The 14,933-nt window shown below is 37.1% G+C and overlaps 1 protein-coding gene across 6 annotated transcripts in view; it reads right to left on the bottom strand.

Annotated features, from left to right (window-relative positions):
* Positions 1–14,933, bottom strand: part of ATP2C1 (ATPase secretory pathway Ca2+ transporting 1) — a 177,215-nt gene that overhangs the window by 125,148 nt on the left and 37,134 nt on the right. The gene's annotated exons all lie outside the window — the stretch shown is intronic.

The raw sequence follows: 14,933 nt of genomic DNA, 5'->3' as shown, positions 1-14,933 counted from the left end.
TAAACAAAAACAATCTTGGTGCAAAGAAGATTCTCTCATCCCCTCCCCCCACCCATACCCCCCAAAAATCTTGGATACTGCAAATGATTTTTGGATATTGTGAAAAGGAAAAACAGTGACCATTTAAAACCAATCTGTGTCTAAGAATTTCTCACAAAGTAGGAACACTAATGTTGTACGGTCTTCTAACACCCACAAAAACATTTTATAAATTGTGTCACATGACACAAACAAAACCACATAGGCTAAACTACATACATAGGTAGGTTTCTGGCGACGTGAACCAACAATATTAATAACTTAATACACATGTGCCACCAGGCTCTATCCTGTTTAATATTTTATCACAAGCTGAGACAAACACCTAAGTAGCATGCTTATTAAAGATGACATCAACTTAAAAGCTGGAGAAAAATAGCAACCTTGCTTCATAATTTAAATGATGTTATCAGACTGAACCAATGAGGACATATACCACTACCTTCACATTTACAAAAGCACATAAATACTTTATCAGAGATACATGTAAAAACCAAAAACCAAAATACAACTACTAAAAGTACCAGATGCTAAGACTCTTAAAATAACACTTCAGAAAATTACATATATGGGGTTGACCTCAAATACCACTTAAAGAGCTATAAAATTATTCTCACTGTAATCTTATTGCTGAAAAGATAAACATTATCTTAAAATGAATTATGAGAAGCACAACTTTTAGACCAAGTAAGGAATGGCCCCAGAGTACTACACTTTGAGCTCTGTCCACGGAGATACTGTAAAATGGTTACCTTCCACACTGAACTGTAAATTCTAGAACATGGACTCAAAACAATAGTAACAAAATCAGGCTCCAATGTAGACCAGCACTTAAATATTCCTCATTTGACAAAATAAAAACCAGTACAATCCCAAATCACAATCAGAAATCATATTTCTCTTCCATACTTATAGTGCATGGAAATGAAACAGAAGGTTCTAAATGGTATTAAACATTTGTACCTAAGGGCTAATTCTAATCCATTTTTACTAGAGCAATACAAATTTCAAAAATGCATTTACCTCTGGAGGCCAACAGAAATCATATAAAAAATTCTCAACTTGACAGAAAAAAACAATCCTCTTATTCCTAAATAGCATATGTATATGTTTTAATGTTTATTTTTGAGACAGAGACAGAGCTTGAGCTGGAGAGGGAGGAAGGAAGACACCTTCCTCCTTCCAAGAGGAAGAGGGAGACACAGAATCCGAAGCAGACTCCAGGCTCTGAGCTGTCGACACAGAGCCCAACCTGGGGCTAGAACTCATGAACCATGAGATCATTACCTGAGCCCAAGTGGGATGCCTAACCGACTAAGCCACCCACGTGCCCCGTATGTTTTTTAATTAGACTAGTCGTGTTTAATGATTTTTAAAAAATGAAATCCTGCTGTTTTTGGAGTCAAGAATAATTAAGAGTTTAATGTAATAAGCCCATCTCTGCAGTCCAACTGCCCACAAGTAATGTTAGCTGTTTCTGTATATACTATCAGCTATTGTCTACAGGTAGGTTACAAGTATTTGTCTTTTGTTTTTAACATTTATTTATTTTTGAGACAGAGAGAGACAGAGCATTAACGGGGGAGGGTCAGAGAGAGGGAGACACAGAATCCGAAACAGGCTCCAGGCTCTGAGCTGTCAGCACAGAGCCCGATGCGGGGCTCGAACTCACGGACCGTGAGATCAAGACCTGAGCCAAAGTCGGACGCTCAACCGACTGAGCCACCCAGGCGCCCCTGTTTTGTTTTTAATCACAAATAGGAATACATAACTACAATTTGTTTTTTTCACTCAATACATCTTGGGCTTCATCGTATTTCACCACATATATTGATCTGCCTCATTTTTTTTTTACTGCAGTGTAACTGGCACACAATATCCTATCAGTTTCAGGTATATATAATGATTTGATATTTTTATACATTAAGAAATGATCCCAGGGGTACCTGGGTGGCTCAGCCAGTTAAGCAACCAGCTTTGGATCAGGTCATGATCTCACAGTTCATGAGTCTGAGCCCCACATATGGCTCTCTGCTGTCAGCGCATAGCCCACTTCAGATCCTCTCCCTCTCGCTCTGCCCCTTCCCTGCTCTCTCTCAAAAATAAACATGAGAAAAGATATGATCCCAATGGTAAGTCTAGCTACAATATGTCATAAAAGTTATTAAAATATTATTGACTGTATTCTCTATGCTGTTCTCACACACACACACACACACACACACACACACACACACACACACCCATGCACAAATCTCTTTGTATGCTTGTGCAAGTACAGGTATAAGATATATTCCTATCCGGAGGGCGCCTGGCTGGCTCAGTCAGAGGAGCATGGACTCTTGACTCTTGATCTCAGGGTCATGAGTTCAAGGTGTGTGTGGGGTGTAGAGATTACTTAAATAAGTAAAACTTAAATATATATATATACGTATATACACACATACATATGTAAAATGTATATTCTCCTATCTAGTACCCAGAATATGTAAAGAGTCTTAAAACTCAACAGTAAAAACAAGTAACAAAATTACAAAATGGACAAAGGGTTTCATTAAACATTTCTCCAAAGATATGCAAGTGACCAATAAGCACATGAAAAGATGCCTGATATCATGAATCAGTAGGAAAATACAAATCAATACCAGAAAATACCATTTCATACCCCTCAGAATAGCAATAGAAGGAAGGAAGGAAGGAAGGAAGGAAGGAAGGAAGGAAGGAAGGAAGGAAGGAAATAACAAATGTTGGAAAGGAAGTGGAGAAACTAAGTGGAACTCTCATACATTGCAGGTGGTAATGAAAAATGGTACAGTCTCCATGGGGGTTCCTCAATAAATTAAATCTAGAATTACCATATAACGTAGCACTTCCACTGTAAGTATACACTCAGAAGAATTTAAACAGGATGCCAGGGTGGCTCAGTCGGTTGAGCAGCCAACTTCAGCTCAGGCCATGATCTCACAGTTCATGGGTTCAAGCCCCATATCAGGCTTGCTGCTGTCAGCACAGAACCTGCTTCAGTTCCTCTATCGCTCTCTTTCTCTCTGCCCCTCCCCCGCTCGCACATGCATGCTCTCTCTTTCAAAAATAAACATTAAAAAAGTAATTAAAAAAAAAAAACTGAAACATATATTCACACAAAAACTTGCACATGAATGGTCACAGTATTATTCACAATAGCCAAAAAGTAGAAATAACCCAATGTCCATCAAGTGATTAATGGATAAACAAAATGTGGTATATCCATACAATGGAATATTATTCGACCAAAAAAAAAGAATGAAATGATACATTCTTTAACACGACTGAATGTTGAAAACATGCTAAAGTGAAAGAAATCAGACAAAAGGTCACATATTCATGATTCCATTTACACCAAGTACCAAGAATAGGCAAATCCACAGAGACAAAAAGCCAATAGCAGTTGTCAGGGGCTGGTGATAGGAGAAAACACAAAGTGATTGCTAATGGGTAAGGGGTCTCTTATTGGGATGACAGGAATGTTCTGGAATTAGACTGATACATAACTTTGTGAATATACTAAAAACCACTCAACTATATGCACTTCAAAATGGCAAATTTTATGGTATACAAATTGTATCTCAAAAATAAAAACCAATAAATGACAGGATCTGCAAAATATTTTAATTTACGCCAGACTGTAGCTAACTTTGGATCTAAAACTAAGCATCCAGAACACAGATTTAGTTGGAGACTGATTTCAAACACTTCTGGGACCACAGATGGAATAAATTCCCAAGTGGAGAAGATGTAGAAATGAAAGCTGTAACTAAGGAACCAGGTGAGTGAGCCCAAGAGAATGATCACCAGAGCACAGCTCCTTTCAACTGAACTGCTGTCAGCCAAAACAATTACAACTGTACCTAACTCTAAGCAAATCCAGTCCTTTTAAGAATAGATCTTTACTACAGAAAAATGGAGGAGGGATAGCGTCACCATTTACTTCAAAACGATTTAAGAAACTAAAATCAAACATGATGTAGGAAGATCCTAAAATAAAATGCAAAAAGTTAATAAATACACCTCATTTCTCCTAATTTCATTACAAATGAGTAACATAACCACACAGTAACAGGGAAAACGAGAACTAACCCAAGTAACTTTGGAAAACAGATTTTGTGCACTATACAGCTAAAGACAAATATACTCTAGTTTTTAAATGTGTCTCTCACAGGGAAATAGGTTAGTCATTCTGAAACTACTTGTGTGTGTGCGTGTGTGTGTGTGTGTGTGCGCGCGCGCGCACGTGCTACAATTGAGCCGTAAGTAAATATACTATGGATAAGAACCAAGTTTCTCACCTTTGAAGAAGGAAGTAACAGGGGAAAAAGCAAAGGGAAAAAGGTCTAGAATAAATCCTGAGGTCATGGTTTTCAGTTTCTATAGATGGATAGATAAGGAAATAAAAATATATGTATGTACATTACCAAACATCTACTTGCTAGCTCTATCTACAGAGAGAACCGAGAAACAATGTACCAAGTCCTGCTGACACTCAGATCTTGGTTTCTAGATACCGTTCTCTACTAAAATGAAGATGCTTTCCTTGGAGAAATGACTGATTGTGTGTGTGGCTGGTATAAAGAGAAAAATAGGAGATGTACCTGAAACATCTTCTGGTGCCAGAAAGTAAACTGGAAGTCACAAAATGATGGGGGCATTGTAGAAAGAACACAGGAGCAAATTTAAAAGTGTTCTCAATAACCAAAGCTGGAATGATCTGAGCAACAAAATATTAAATTCTAACCTACACTGTAAAATAAATATCCATAAATCCATGTAAATAAATAATTGGATAATAAATGGAAGAAAAGGGACAGTTCTTCCTTAGCAAAAATCCAGTTAATATGGGGCACCTGGGTGGCTCAGTTGGTTAAGCATCCAACTCTTAATCTTGGCTTAGGTTAGGATCTCACAGTTCATGAGATTGAGCCCCGCGTTGGGCTCTGCACTGAGAGTGAGGAACCTGCTTGGGATTCTCTCTCCCTGTCTCTCCCTCACCCTCTCACTCACTCACTCTCGAAAATAGATAAATATTAAAAAAAAAAAAAGAAATCCAATTAATAAATATAGAAGGGATGAAAGAAACAAAACCATCATTAAGCAAACGTAGTAGTAATGGAGGCCAGCAAGTAACACTGATAGATGCAAAAATTGACCCATGAAACATATGATGAGATGCAAGATATCTGCAGTTTCAAAGTACCTCCTCACAAGAGGAAAGTATTAATTACAAAGGAATGATTAAATTACTAAGAAAATATTACATTCATTATTAATTACAAAGGAAAAAGCAGTAACCTTACAGTGGAGAAACCTGGCAGATACCACCTTAACCTTAATTATAGTCAACATGATCAAGCATAAGACATACTAATCATGAGTAAACATCAGACAAATCAAATTGAGGGCCATTCTAAAAAAATACCTGACAAGTACTCTTTGAAAGTGTCATGACGAGAAAAAAAGACCAGAGAATTTTATAGATGGAAGACTAAAAAGATATAATAAACTAAACGCAAGGTGGAATCCAGAATTGGATCTCAGACCAGAAAAAGGATAGCTTATAAATGTGAATTTCTTGGTTTTGATCATTGCACTATGATTATATAAGATGTTAACATTAAAGGAAATTTGGAAAAGGGTTAATGAAAACTCTTTATACAAATTTTGCATCTTTGATGTAAGTCTAAAATTATTTCAGTTAAAAAGTTTAAAAGATTTTAGAAACATCTCTGAAAGTAAAGCAAATCTTTCTTCTATAATTAGAAGTTAAACAAACAACACTTTAACAACAGATAATTACACATGGGAGGAATTTGGCTTTTTTTTTTTTTTTTTTTACTAAAAGGTGGGCATGATACTCCATATACTGATATATCAGTTTGTAGAAATTATTCCAAGTTCTGAAACAAATTTGGTACAAAGATTGGAGAAGAGGTATAATATCATCTATGTATTTTTAAAAATTTGTCCTTTTTTTTAATGTTTATTCCTTGTGAGAGAGCACAAGTGCACACAAGTGAGCAGGGGAGAGACAGAGGGAGAGAATCCCAAGCAGGCTCCATGCTCAGCACAGAGTCCAACATGGGGCTTGATACCACGAATTACAAGATCATGACCTGAGTAGAAATCAGGAGTCAGACTCAACCGACTGAGCCACCCAGGCGCCCCAACATCTGTCCATTTCGTTGTTACCTTACACTAAACATGCAGCTACAGTTTTTTAAAGCTTTCAGCTAGCAACAATTATTTTACTAGTAATATCAGAATAAAAAAAAATTAATAATAAACTTGTACTAGCCAGTAATTTGACCGTGGAAACATGGTTGATTCCTTCATTCCGTCTCCTAGTTCCTCCATATGGCCAATGGCATTCTTTTCACATAGCAGTTAACTGGTAGGCTTAATTTTACAGGCTATGGCAACCAAACCCTTATGAAATCAAAGACATGACTGCAGCATCCTTCACACCCTATACTTAGTGGACCTAAATGGCTACAGGTACAACAGAGAACCATGTAAGCCATTAAAAGCAAGTTGTGGTCAGATACAATTTAATATCATCAAAAACTATCAACTTTGGGGTGCCTGGATGGCTCAGTCAGTTAAGTGTCCAACTTCAGCTCATATCACGATCTCACAGTTCATGATTTCGAGCCCTGCATTGGGCTCTGCACTACCAGTGTGGAGCCTGCTTGGGATTCTCTCTCTCTCCCTCTCTCTCTGCCCCTCTTTTACTCATTCTCTCCCCCTCCCAAAAATAAATAAATAAACTTAAAAAAAAAAGCTACCAACTTTGAATCCTACAGGTTTAAGTTGAATGAAAAATTTTCTGCTGCCACAAAATGTACTCTATTATCACTTATACATTATTTTCCATTTTAAGTGGTTTTCCTCAAGTTATTTAATTTTTCTAACCAACTATTTAATGAATGTTATGTTTAAATTATCTTAGTTTAATATGAGAAACAGGAAGAATGTTATTTATAAATTCCACTGCCATTAATACAAGAAAAACTAGTAAGAGTCCAACAAATAGTTCAATAAACTCAAACACCTTTATCTATTAATCTCATATTTTTTTAAGTTTATTTATTTTGAAAGAGAGAGAGAGCACGCACACAAGCTGGGGAGGAGCAAAAGGAGGGACAGACAGAATCCCAAGCAAGCTCTGAGCCATCAGCGCAGAGCCCGATGCAAGGCTCAAACTCACAAACTGAGATCATTACCTGAGCTGAGCTGAAGAGTCAGACACTTAACTGGCTGCGCCACCCAGGTGCCCCAATTAATCTCATGTTATATGGGGATGTTAAAGTATAGGGAGACAAAACCAATTTTTTCCTAAAGAGACAGCAACAAAGAACTACTTAAAAATGAGAATGCTACACAACGACGCATATGTAAACATGGTGAAGCTATGGCTAGATGCATTTTCAAGGTTATGGTCCTTATATAAGAATTGTAAATATATGTATTCTGTCGCTAGCATGAGAGAGCTAGTGGTAAGGTCTTCAACTTTACAAAAGAGTAAAAAGTGGGACAACTGGGTGGCTCAGTCGGTTAAGCATCTGACTTTTGGTTTCAGCTCAGGTCATGATCTCACAGTTTCTTCAGTTTGAGCCCCACGTCAGGCTCTGCACTGGCGGCATGGAGCCTGCTTAGGATTCTCTCTCTCTTCTTCTCCCTCTGCCCCTCCCCCACTCATGCTGTGTGTGTGTGTGTCTCTCTCTCTCAAAATAAATAAATAAACTTAAAAAAAAAAACGAGTGAAAAGGTACTTATACAAAACGAAAGTCACCTAATGAAGACCTTAATAAATAAATCTGAGGAACAGTTCTGACTGCAGAGAGGAGTCTATTTGCATTTTATAAATAGATAAAAAGGGAAAGGACATTATAGACACAGGTCTGACATTTTCCATAAGAAGTCAACTCCCAACACTTCAGCCTTGATTTCAAAGAACAGTAAAATTGCTTTCAAACAGTAAAAGGTCTTAAAGCAAGTGAAATTATGAGTTTAACCTCACTGATTAGTAGGTAAAACTTTTAATCCAAATTTCAATATTTTTACCTACTGCTAATTACAAATCATGAAGTACTCAAACGCCACAATCATAATGTGATGCAAACATGACAGAATCATTAAGATTATAAAAGCTACTATAGGTTTTCCAGGCATTCCACTCATCTCTCAGAAAAATAAAAGAAGCCCTGATATTAGAAGTTGTTTTATAGACAAATGACAAAAATAATTTCTTCGTATCTTATTCGTGAACCAAAGTAAGGAAAATTGGCATTTGCTGAGCAGCCCTTTCATGCCAGGCACTTATACACCTTGCCCTATTTAATCCTAACAAGCCTGAAGTAGAGACACCATCATCCCTTTACAAGTGAGGAAACCAAGGCTTAGAAGAGTTAACTTCCTGGTGTCTGGTTGAAACAATTTTTCTCGACCTCAGCACCACTGACATTTGAGGCCTGATAATTCTTTGTTGGGGGGTAGAGGTAGAAGGGACTATCTTGTATACAGTAGGATGTTTACCAGCATCCCTGGCCTCTACCCACTGAATGCCAGTAGCACCCCCCTAGTTGTAATCAAAATATCTCTAGACATGGCCAAATGTCCCTGGAGGGCATAATCACCCCCAAATGAGAACCACTAAGTTAAACTGAAAAAGCCAGCATTTTCATTCAATGGACAATGGCCACATGCCAAATTCTATTCAAGATGAATTAGGGACAACTGAAGGTCTTTGCCCTCAAGAGCTCACTTTGAGCCCTGGTCTTCGAGCCCAACCGGTGTTCAATACTCTGCTTGGCCTGTCCCCAACTCAGCTAACTCCTCCAAGTGGTACCTCCCTCCACTCACCCATTTAGGCTGGCTTAACAGCCTGGACTCATGTGACTCAACCTTCTCCTTTATTTCCTGTATCTAGTTACTACCCAAGTTGTGCTGGGTTTTCCTAAGAGTAAAATGTCTCTTTCATCCATCCCCACTCTCCATTTCCATCTTCTAATATAGACACAAGCCCATCTCCCCTCTATTTTCCTACCAACAGATCAGAAGGAACCAATCTCTCTTGGTCCCTCAAACGAATGAAGGATATACATCAAGTTCATAACTGAACTACCTCTAAGGGTAGGGGGCTGGCAGACCTCAAAGAGCGGTGGGCAAAGACCACACCCTCTTTTTCTGGAGTGGGAACAGAAACTGGAATCTCCTATCTGATCATGGACACTTTCACAGTCAGATGTTAACTCTCAGTAAATAGCAAACCCTGACAAGCATTAAGAAAAGAACATAGCAGAGATTGTTTTGCATGCCATTAAAACGTGGTTTGCATGCTATTTCTGGCACTTGTGCCATGAATGGCTTTTACTGGTTCTTAGGGAATGTACAACTGACATTCAACAAAGAGGAGGGAGGTGATTCCCAGAGAAAGTTTGATCCAACTAGCCTTTCTGCCTCTCCCAATATATAAACCCCGATGAAGGTGGTAAAGCAAACATTCCACTATGAAAAGTCTAGATGGTCAAACAATATCTGGTGAAATAACTGCAAAGGCACATAAAGATATATTCACAACATATACGAATATACAGCAACAAGAGGCTTATTTATACTGCATTTGATTTAAGATGAGAGAAAATCCAAGACCTGTTCTAAAGTTTATCTCTCCCTTAAGCAGGGAACAGAATTTTATTGCATTAATGATCATTAGGAAATGCTTTGTTTTTTAACTTTAAGATCCCAAAATCAAGATAACTTTAAATCCAATATCTGAAATTCACAACCTAGCCAAAAGTTTTAATTTATACTTCACAATTTTTAAAAAGCAATATTCAAGAAAATTAGGATGGCTGACATCCTGAATATTTCTGCTTCCATTACTATTTGAGTTTTCCTATAAAGTGGCAAATATATTTAGTGTGAGGATCCTACTGCAATTCCAACTTTGTCAGGTTGTTCATTTTAAGTAAATAAATAAGTGACAATAATTTCTACAAGGATGTCTCAATGTCTCAGAGTTTCCAGAAAGAATAAAGACACATCATGCATATCCTCTTGGGGGGCAGCAGTTTAAGACAGCACCTTTATGAAAGGATCAATGCCTTAATTAAGCAATTATAATTAACAGGTAATATTAAATAATTCCAATTCACACATTCCCTATTACCTGAAGCAGAAAGAAAAAGCAGGGATTGAACTTGAATTACATGCCCAGTTACAGCCATCTTAATGTGATGCTTTTGACCTACACTATTACTTTCTATTACTTTCTTTCTGTCTATAACCTATGATATATCCTTAAAACATTTCACTCAAATTTCTCCTAAATGTATCCAATAAGCTTAGCCTAAATCAATCTAATTCAACACAATTTGAGTAATTTCCTTGTCATTCTAAGATGTACGCCTTTGTCAACAGTAACTCAAAAGCCTGAAGATGGAAGACATAATTAGCAAATGCATATAAATACCAGCCATAAAAATTCAAAAGGAAATGCAATGTCAATTTAGCCTCCCATTTCTTTTCAGAGAAATCCTTTCCTGTACAACAGGATGGCATTAATCTAGAGCTCCCCCAATCAGTTTTTACTTTACTACCTTTTACCAACACTTGTCCATATGAAAATCATAAAGATAATCTTGTCACAAGTGACTCCTGAAATCACTATAAAAAGAATGTGTCTTTTAACAAAGTAAATATGGGAGGACCTTTTGAACTGACCCTTAAGAGTTAAGATGCTACCAGTAACAACACTGTAATTTAAAATTCACACCAGCTAACTTTACCATCAAGCTATGGTATTCTTTCCAGCTTTAGAACAAAATACAACCTTGTTAAACATATTATGGTTAACCAAGATCTCAAAAGAAAATCAACCTTGAGCCTCAAGGGGTATATTCCTAGGAGACTATTTTGATTGATACTGCTGCAGTTAACAGTTCAATTCTGCTGACATTAAATGAATGATAAAACATTAAAACAAATCAAGTATTTAGAATTCAACTGTCAGAAAGCTACTGCTTACAAATAATCTGTGCAGCATCCTTTCTCTGGGTTAAATTACTACATTTTATAAGACGCTGTTATATAAATGTTTATTTATTTTTGAGACAGAGAGAGACACAGCATGAGCAGGGAAGGGGCAGAGAGAGAGGGAGACACAGAATCCGAAGCAGGCTCCAGGCTCTGAGCTGTCAGCACAGAGCCCGACGCAGGGCTCGAACTCACGAACTGTGAGATCATGACCCGAGCCGAAGTCGGACGCTCAACCGACGGAGCCACCCAGGCGCCCTAAGACGCTGTTATATAAATAAACCTCAGTTTCGACTCTTTTCTAGAAATATTAAGAATATTACTTTATTGACAAAAGTGCAAACAAAATTATGTTTTCCACACCTAAAGTTATAAAATATTTTTATAACCTGGTTTCCTATTTCTAATTAAAGGAAGGCAATTAACAATTTGATTAACAATTTGACCAAAAACTATTTTTAAAGTAACGAGTAAATAAACATACTATCATTTTCAAATGCTATCCAAAGAGATCAAAGGAATTTATTCTAGACCTATACCAGCCCCGCCTATAGCTATAAACATGTCCTGAAATCTTGAAGATTATTACATTTCTATCCACTAGTCAAAGAAATATTTAAGGCTCTATTAGTTTCCTGTACATTAAGTTTATATTTTTCTATGAAAAAGACCAAATATATTCAAAAGAAAAAAATCCATTAGTGGGAAAAAGAAACTATTTGCAAAATTCTCCAGCTAGAAATATCTTTTCTAATAAGCCATTCTTTTAAACACAAATAATTTTTTTTTAAATCAGGAAAAGAGCCATTTACCTGTACATCTCAGACTCCTAGGTGGTATCTGTTTAAATTCAAAATAAACATGCAAAGAGGAGTTTCAAACATGCAAAAGGAGTTCTACAAATGTCTAGGACCAATCCCTGAAACTCCAGTAAATTAACACTTCAAGTACCTCCAGTGACTGGCAGGAAATATTCAGGAAGCATCCTGGAAGCTAAGGCTCAAAACCGGTTAAGCTTTGCTGATACAATTTAAATGAGACATGGGATAAAGGTCCAGAAGAATTGAAACTGAAGTGCCAAAGAAAATTTACCACCATTGTCGAAAGGAACCACAAGGATGAAGTCATTCCCCCAACAACCATTGTAGACAATGCACACTACCTAAGAACCTCCATGCTAGTGGCCTCTGGGAGCCACCATCAATTCTTCCCCATACATTCCTAGAGATGTAATTTATCTACATACCAACTAGAGGAGTCAATCACTCATGCATGCTAACCATGTGTCAACCATCATTCTGGGCACTTCACATACCAGGCTTCATTTATTCCTCACATCAAACCTCCAAGACAGCACTATCCCATTTACAGATGGGAAAACTCAGAAGCATAGTAACTCATCAGATTTTTTTTAGAAGAGGAAAATGTTACCAATCAGGATTCAAATCCAAACCTGTCTCCTTCCACACTGGCCCCTGGTTTCTTGCTGGAGCCCCAACTTTCTCTACAGAATTAAAGCTGTAACACTGTAGAAAATCCTGTACTTAACTCACCCATCCCCTAACTAATAATGGCAACTTCATAGAGCCACTACTATTCTTCCTCTCAACATTCAAGTCTTATGACAACATTAATGCCAGATGGCATACTAGCGGACAAACACTGGGTTAGGCTATTTATAACAATTATTTATTGAGCACTTACGATATGTCAGATATTGTTCTAAATGCTGAGAACAACCTCATATGGTAGGTTTTATCAATACCCTTATTTTATAGATGAAGAAACTGAAGTATAAAAAGCTTTAATAATTTGCACAAGGCCAAATTATGCTAAGTGGCGATTTGGCATTCAAGTCAGTTTGCCAAGCTCCACAGTGCATGCTCTTAAATACCTTCTTCTCTCCCTAGAGGAGGTTTCTGATTTTACCGTCTTAACTATGTAAGCTAAGTATCATCAATCCTAATTTATAGATGAGGAAACAGACGCTAAAAAAGGTGAAATACAGTTGACCACTGAACCCAGATTTGAACCACATGTGTCCACTTACATGTAGATTTTATACAGTAATGTGAATGTATTTTCTCTTCCTTATAATTCTCTTAACATTCTTGTTTCTCTAGCTTACTTTCTTGTAAGAATACAGTATATACTGTGTTAATCAATCTTATTATCAGTATGACTTCCAGCCAACAATAAGCTGTTAGTAGTTAAGTTCTGGGGGAGTCAAAAGTTACAGTACATTTTTAATTGGGGGGGATGGCGCCCTTAAACAGCACATTGTTCAAGGGTCAACTGTAATCTGCTTAAAGTCACACAACTTTTACGGGTTAAGGCATGATTTGAATCCACTTTTTTTTCACACTCCCAAGATGTTACTACACCATGTCAAGGGAAGATACTAACTATAAAAAAGGAAAGCAATGATAGTCTATGTATTTCAAAATAGTCCACTGAAAACTCTAGATTTATACAAATTCTCCTTAAAGATGTTTAACTATGAAAAAAAATGTTATGGTAATGAGAAACTGACAAAAATGGCCTCTTGATTATTATGAGGCAAAAAAAAAAAAAAACCTTTAAGTTTTTAAGAGCTGTATAATCTTTTATTATGAGGCCACATAATACACTCAGACACAAGCATGCACCATGCTCCCATCTCACAACCACTCCCTCACGTCAATAGACAATATGAGAGTCATCTTTATTAGTCATGCTCCTTTTCCTAAGAGATGAAGAAACAAAAGCAACATCTAAGAATACACCTACTTTAGGCTACTCTCTTAAATCTGTTAACATTCTGAAAGCAGAAGTTCAAGATACAGATGTTATTTAAAATACAACTACCAAGAAACAGGAACATGAATGAATGCATTTAATATTCTTTGTCTCTTGTGAAGAAAGGATTTGCCTCTCTGAAATCTGTAAACCAAAAAACAAAGAAGAGAAAGCCTCAGAAAAGTGATTCGTCCATACCACCAGACAAAAACATCACTGCTTTCAAATGATGTTTCTAAAGACCCGATTAGATAGTATAACTCCTCTGCAATTAGGTACTTTGGTATTTCAGAAAATGTCTTCCACCAGTTATCCATCCAGAGTAAAACTGAGCAATATAATCGTGACTCTCTTATTTCCCACATATCCCAGGGGTCTCAGGCAGCAAAACAGATTACGCGTATAAGAAACATCTATTCTAAACTACCGGTCCTACTTACGACAATCAAGCTTACATTCTCAAAAAACGAAAAAACAAGTGAGGAAGCAACCAGTAAGCTCCACTGCAGCTCCTTTGTACCAGATACAGATTTTAAAAACCAAAGGATACAAGAGGACACACTGTAATCTGTAAGTATCTTTTATAGCATCTTGCAGACCAGGGGGAGGGAAAAAAAGATTTTCGCACACAAGACCATCCAGAGAATAAGAGTGGTTGTTTCAGAAGGAAAAAAACAATATCCAGAGCTGTTCAATGCTTTTGAAAAACAACCAGTGCGTGTAATGAAAAGGATTAAATATTTTAATGAGGCCAAAGGAATCAAGTAACATGTGAATGATAATTTAGTGGTCCAAAGTGTAGTGGACAAATTCTACCATCAACCTCCTTCCTAAATGATGCTTTGAAATAGGGAGGAACTTCAAGAAAGGAAATCACTTCATAACATTCCATTAAATTCAGAGTTGTGTGTGTGTGTGTGTGTGTGTGTGTGTGTGTGTGTGTGAGCTGAAAACCAAATCTGCGTTAATAAAAAACTGTTTTCGTTCTTCCAAGCAATCCAGTCACAGACCATTATCAAGTCTTGATATGCAAATACAGAGATGCA

This window comes from Herpailurus yagouaroundi, unplaced genomic scaffold (genome assembly GCF_014898765.1).
Source record: "Herpailurus yagouaroundi ecotype Mexico unplaced genomic scaffold, PumYag 159, whole genome shotgun sequence".
Taxonomy (NCBI): Eukaryota; Metazoa; Chordata; class Mammalia; order Carnivora; family Felidae; genus Herpailurus; species Herpailurus yagouaroundi.
This window is presented reverse-complemented; position numbering and strand designations above follow the sequence as displayed.